The sequence below is a fragment of the Nematostella vectensis genome, chromosome 15, assembly GCF_932526225.1.
Source record: "Nematostella vectensis chromosome 15, jaNemVect1.1, whole genome shotgun sequence".
Classification (NCBI taxonomy): Eukaryota; Metazoa; Cnidaria; class Anthozoa; order Actiniaria; family Edwardsiidae; genus Nematostella; species Nematostella vectensis.
This window is the reverse complement of record NC_064048.1, coordinates 2,860,989-2,867,984: the sequence shown is the minus strand read 5'-3', so window position 1 is coordinate 2,867,984 and position 6,996 is coordinate 2,860,989.

Below are 6,996 nucleotides of genomic sequence, written 5' to 3'. Positions count from 1 at the left end.
CAAGAAGATCAAGACGCGGCGGAGGGCTCTCTCGACTGCAAGCTGCATAGCTGGAAAATGTGTCGTAAGAAAACCGTTTTGGTTAGGTTAGGTTTTCTATCTTACACCTTTAATTCTCAATTGGTTGTGTATTGTCTGACTTTTTTTTTATGAGCCTAAAGAAGGCCAATCACGCCGCCGTTTTATGCTCCCGCATAATACGGAGTGACTAAAGAATCCATTTCCATCGGCTAATTCAACCAAGAAACCGAGAAACTTTCAATCAAATATCATCAACAAAGTACCAGACTTCAATCGTGGATGGTTATTTTTGAACTTTTTTTGCAAATGAACCGCCTTCTATTTATTTTCTGGTTCAAAGAGCTTGTCAAGTGAGCCTAGAACGGCCTCGAGTGCCTTTCAAAGTCTTTATTATCAAACTGTGAGCTGTTGAATTTGGAGTATTCATGCCATGACATTACGGTACAGGGGCGGATATTTTGAAGGGGTTTTGGGTCAAAATCTTCAAACATACACCTATTTAAAAAAACGTTGTCAGTGCAAACGACAAATGGCGATTGACAAATGAAACCGTAAGGTTATTTTGGGACCGTAAGGTTATTTTGGGACCCATGGATCCCAAAATATTCTATATCAATTTTGTTTTGAACATTTTCGCATTTTAGCCCGCACGCTTCTTATTAGGACATTACATACAATATTTGGGAGTCCGCTTCAATCATTTTTTTTTTTTCTCGCTTTTTTATCGATCTAGAGCTTTGTAAGTCGAGAATTCCCACGTAAACTTGCAGGAATTCGTGTTTACTACGATTTTGCAGGCCGCCATTTTGGAACAGTGCCTAGGTCCGTGAATGCTTATAAGGAAATTTTTATGTACTCTCTGCATCTTAAATGTGTTCATGCTTTGTTCAGTATCCTATACATCTTTTATGTACACAAGAAAATAACTAGAAAAAAAATTTGCATTCACGAGTTGGCTCACAGAGCCTTTGATTAGAACGTCACAGGTCTCCCGCGTGCTAGACCATTTAGAGAAACGGCCTTCATTGATTGAAATGTTATCTGGTTTTCTAGTTTTTATTGCAAATGTTTCATAAAAAAGACAGAGAAATAACATTCAATAAGAGATAAATGTTTCATTTTAGAAAAAAAAATAAAGAAGGGGAAAGATGGAGGATGATCGTTCAAGGCCGTTGTCAGGGGGAGGGCCCAAGTGCCCTCCCCCCCCGATCGTCTGCACGGGTCTCGAATAGATCACAAATTTTTCCACCACGAAATACGGGGTAAAAATCCAATGTGAGAACGGACTTTCCACAATATCATTATAGATATCAAAGCTTTGATTGTCAAATTGTGAACCGGAGTCCCAAATTTAAGACCAAATTGTGAACCTTAAGACCAAATTGTGAGCCTTTTACCAAATTGTGAGCCTTGTACCAAATTGTGAGCCAAGTACCAAATTGTGAGCCAAGTACCAAATTGTGAACCTGAGTACCGAATTGAGAATCTGGGTACCGAATTGAGAATCTGAGTACCAAATATGTGCTTCAACACGGTGCGCTCACGATTAACGCGTTGCGCAAAGGCTTGACACGGTGCGCAAAGGCTACTTACGGTGCGCAAAGGCTACTTACGTTGCGCAAAGGCTCAACACGGTGTCCAGGGCTTAACACGGCGGGGAAAGGCTCAACACGGTAAGATTACGATGAAAGCGTTGCGCAAAGGCTCAATACTGTGCGCATTGGCTCAACGCGATGCGCATAGGCTCAACACGATGCGCAAAGGCTCACAATGGTATGCAAATGCTCAACACCATGCGCAAAGCCTTAGCACGGTGCGCAAAGGCTCAACACACTTAGATTACGATGAAAGCGGTGCGCAAAGTCTCAACACGGTGCTCTTTACGGTGGGTAAAGTTTCAACACGGTGCGCTTACTATGAACGCGTTGCGCAAAGGCTTAACACGCTGCGCGATGGCTCAACACGGTGTCCAGTTCTTAACACGGCGGGCAAAGGCTCGACACGGTGCGTACCGGTTCACCGGTTCACCGGTGCGTACTATGTTCACAATTTGGTACTCATGTTCACAATTTGGTACTAGGTTCACAATTTGGTACTCATGTTCACAATTTGGTACTAGGTTCACAATTTGGTACTAGGTTCACAATTTGGTACTAGGTTCACAGTTTGGTACTTAGTTAACAATTTGGTAGTTCATAATTTGGTCAAAAACGTTTTATACAGTCTACGGAACAGATGCTCATTTGCATAAGCCACTGTCCGACGTCCTCGATTTCATGAGACGCCATTTTCTGCCATATGTCATGACATTAGCCCACGCTTTGACGAAGGCGATGTTTTTTAAAGTTTTATTACATTGATAACATTAGATAGTATGCTCGCCTGTTATACTTTTTAAACAAAAAATATCATGACATTAAAGTATAAGGGTCAACTTATCTCATGTTAGCAAATCAACTTCCTAAGAAGTCTTAAAATAATCAGATTTTGGCGATATTTTTAAGAGAATGGATCACATGAGAAAAGTTCTAACTTACTAAATTTCACATTTTTGGTACATCCAGTCATAAGAAAAGTTAAAAGCCGAGACTCACAGCATAGCTAAAACTGTTATTTTACTTCATCTGAGTGAACTCTGAGCACATATGTTCACCTGGTTTTAAAATTATTAAACGATTACGAGCTTGCATGGTTTTACCGTTTTCAAGCCGCAAAGCACGCATTTAATTATATTCTAAATATCTCAAAAAGGCGTGGAAATCGCTGGAAAGTTTGTATTGGACGTTTGATAAGAATTCCTTCAGAAATTTGTCTGGGAGGTCTGATTTCCGTAGCAACCTTTATAAAGAGCAATACGTCCTTTAATAGCAAAGACATGCAACAACAGCTAATAATTATGTTTGCTTCTAAAAACATTTTTGGTACACCTTGTCATAGACTCGTTTTATGAAAATCATGTACAATATATGAATCTCCAACTAATAAACTATCGGTGTGTGAAAGATGGGCTCCGGATCCTAACGCGTTAAAACATAGGAGGATAAATTCAAAAATGTGTGTTTCACTCGGTCTTGACTAAATCTTTGTTCTAGCCGTAGAAGCGTGCGTAAATAGCAAAAAGGAATGAAATGAACAAGTGAACGTGCATTCCAGCATGGTAACTGCGTTAAAATAAACTCCCCTCTTTTTTCTCAAAATTTTGTTTATTTTGCGAATAAAACGCTCAAAATAATTTTATTCACGTCCTAGATATTTTATGCTAATGAGTCGAGCATGATTTTTATTGTAAATTTCCTCTTCGCAATAAATCATGGTGGTGAGATACGGAGCAGCGAAAGATACCTCTTAAGCCTCTTTAAAGCTAGAAATATCACTTTTGGTAATCCGACTGAAGAAGGAAAATGCCATTTATATGATAGTGTAGGCTGTTTCATTTGTGAAAGTTTTTTACCAGCTTCAAGCAAAGCAATTTAATCGATCAATAAAAATGTAAACATATGACCAATGATTGATATTAACCACACAAAAAATTTGCAAAATAGGTACTCTGTGACAAAAGTCATCAAACTGTCATGTTACCCATAGTCCCTAATTTGTCAGGTAAAAGCGATTAAAATCGAGAGAGTCCTTGTTTAAAAACTAAATTTAAACAACGCAGTGCAGGTTGCAGTGTTCCAAAAAGGTAAGTGAAAAAAAAAAAGTTAAAAGACCCATTTTTATCAGACAGCCTTTTTTCCATCAACCATGAGCGAACAAAATCTTAACGAACATCCGCGAAAGTCAGAAGCGAAACCTCGCCCCGGGCAACCATAAGCCCGTAAGGTAAACAAGTTGAAAAAACTATTTAGGAAAAAAAGATAAAAATGCTATTCCCAGCTAAGGGTCGGTCCGTATCGTCGTGACCTCGGCCTTGAAATACTGACACACGAGTATTAAGCTAACAATGCGGCATCACAGTCATGCCCCTTGGTTTTCATTTGACGCAACAAAAATGCATTGAAAATCGTTTACTTCTCAAGAGACGATGACTCAGTAGATGAATCAGCATGTAGCCTCGCCTCGAGCCTGATTGTTACCTCTTTGTTGCCGTTTGCAATTGAAAATACAATGGTTTATTTGCAATAAAGGTTCAAAATAGCCATCCACGGTTGAAGTTTGATAACTTATTACAGCGCTGGAACCAAAAGTATGGATAGTTCTAATGTTTTCGCATACTTTTGAGACCCTTTAGCGGCAATCACCGACGAGATCAGCTCACTACTGCAGAGACACTCTTCCAGCAATTTAACTCGAAGAAGATATGAAGCATCAATAACACTAAACGAGCGAGTCATCGAATGCTTTCCTTTTTGTAATTATTTTATTCCTTACATGAGATTTAGCTCAGAGAGACGAAACAAAACGTTGATCTGCATGACAGTGCTGAATAACGTATGCGCATGCGCGTGATCTGGTGAAAACAAACAAAACCTCAGTGTTGAAACGTTCGAGTAAAGATACGAAAGGCTGACTTCAGTCGCTGTTTTGACTTACTGTACATCATTAAAACTATACTGTACAAAAGATGACAGATTTGTTTGATAATGAGGGAGTCATAAAGAAAATTATAGCCTTAGGTTTGATCTAGTTTTCTTAGCATTCGCCAAAATGTGACAGTTCGCCGGTAAAACGCCACCATTTCAAATCAAAAAGGCTGGTTTAACCTCGCGGTACTGGAACTAGTCTTGCGTTTTTCAGCACTGTTGCTCTGCATCAAGTTTGAGTTTGCTGAGACAGACAGAAACTTGCATCGAAATGAATATGTCTCGCTAGTGTTACGCACGAACTAAGATGCAAATGCATTTAAACACTCGGCCGTGGCTATCGTACAGCCACCATCAAGTATATCCGATGTTTATCTTTTTGGTAGAGTAAACTGCTGTGGCTGTGGTTTATGAGGTTCTAAAAAAGATATACATACAGTACAAGTTTGCTTGTAAGGAGGTATTTATTTACGAGAACTGTTGGCTATTCTACTCATTGCGGGGATTGCTGGAGGGCGTATGAAGTATGTGAACTCATTAAAACTGTCCATACTTTTAGTTACACGCTGTAACGATATTCAAATCAAAGGGATTCTTTGAGTGGGTCTTATGGGGGAGCGTAAATTGGCCGCGTGAGACGATGCTTTTGGGACGGAACATGGAAACGGCGTCTAAAATGTGCCTTAAAAATGCCTTGAAGGTTTTAGATATTTTTCTATTGTCAAATCTAGGTAAAGCTGTAAGACGTACCTACCCATGCAACATGGATAGAGGGGGGGAGGGGAGGGGCAAGGCAGTTCTGCGTGACAATATTTGTAACGATACATCACGCCAGACACCAGATTTTTTTACTGTTAATTGTGTGTAGTTTTATGTCCATACGATTGAGCCAAGGGAAATTGAGTTTTATACACATTGTTAAATCAGAGAAGAATCGCCATGAAAGAACCATCTTAGATATTAACGTAAAATGCTTATGCGGTAATTTAAAATTGATGGCTCACCACTTACATAGTTTCCATTGACATTTTCCTATCCATAAGGTCCAATATGAAATAAAAAATACCCTCAACGATAGAAAACTATTGATCCCTAAGGTTATTATGATTGGAAATACCTCAGTTACTCACATTAGCATGCATCCGTCTGTTTGTGTTTCACCTATTGGATTTCGTAAATGCTAGCTAGGTGAATGGTGTATGACTTGGGTTTGTTCCGGTAATTATATTCCGCGAGAGTTGATCTATAAAAGGACAAGGAGCCCACGCGTTGGTGCAGTATTTGTCCGCGTCTGGGGAATAGTACACGACAACAGTATGTTGTTGTGTATGCTCCTTTCGAAACTTAACCTAACTGAGGGAAAATCCCGCGAATATAACTTAGAATTAATTATATTAGTAACGCAGCGCAGTAAAAGTAATAGTTTCGTAGCGCGTTTTTTCCTTTCTGAAGTAACTCTTGACGCAAAACGATTCAACTATTTTACCATGTCCGGTGTATTAGTAGTTTATCTGTGTTATAATACTGACAGAAAACATAATACTTACACTACTATAACATTGTTATAATGATTTTTGAAGCATGTCAACGGGAAAATTATGAAAGTACAAAAATATCGCTATAATTACGACCATTCGGCTTTAAATATATTTGTAAGAGACATAGTGTTTCTGCATTTTCGTTTTCATTTTTTTTTGGGGGGGGGCAAATATTAATTTATTTCTTATTCATATTCATTCATATTTTATAATCATTTTTTGTCCAGATGCGTTCTATAATTCAGAATCAAATTGTGCTCATAGTAACAACCTTATAACTGTTAATGATCTTTAGTGTAATTGTTTTCCTGATAATTTATAGGGTATTATATTCTTATATACACTAAAATTTAAGAACATCGTTAAGAACATATTCAGCCCTAAAATGTCCCCCAAAAAGAACGGCCCCGGCTCAGCTGAAAATTAGACGTTCTTAAATAACCCGAATACAATAAAGACAATAAAACGACCAATAAAATAGAAATTTAATAAACAAATAAATATTTGTTTATTAAAAAGATGAACGAGCAAGCAAAATAGACAAACAAGGAACGGAAAGTTTATCGTGGTTTATTGAGTATTGTTGACTTCAATACGGTAAAACTACACTACATAAGCGCTATAGCTCGCTATTAAAGCAACCATCTACCCTTTGAATGAATATAAATAAACATACAACAACATATTGCGTATTGAGTACGAGACAAGTCGATCTCGGTCTTTGAATATCCCTGGACGTCTGAATGATATTGCTGATCTTGTATAATGGCATGTGAAATGTCGATTACTTTGATTGCAATACGAGACAAATGACGGAGAAAAAATTACTTGCACAGAGAAACCCATTTTCAACGAGTACTGTGAGAACTCATTGTGCGTGAAATATATGCGAGTCGTCAAGGAACTTTTTATTT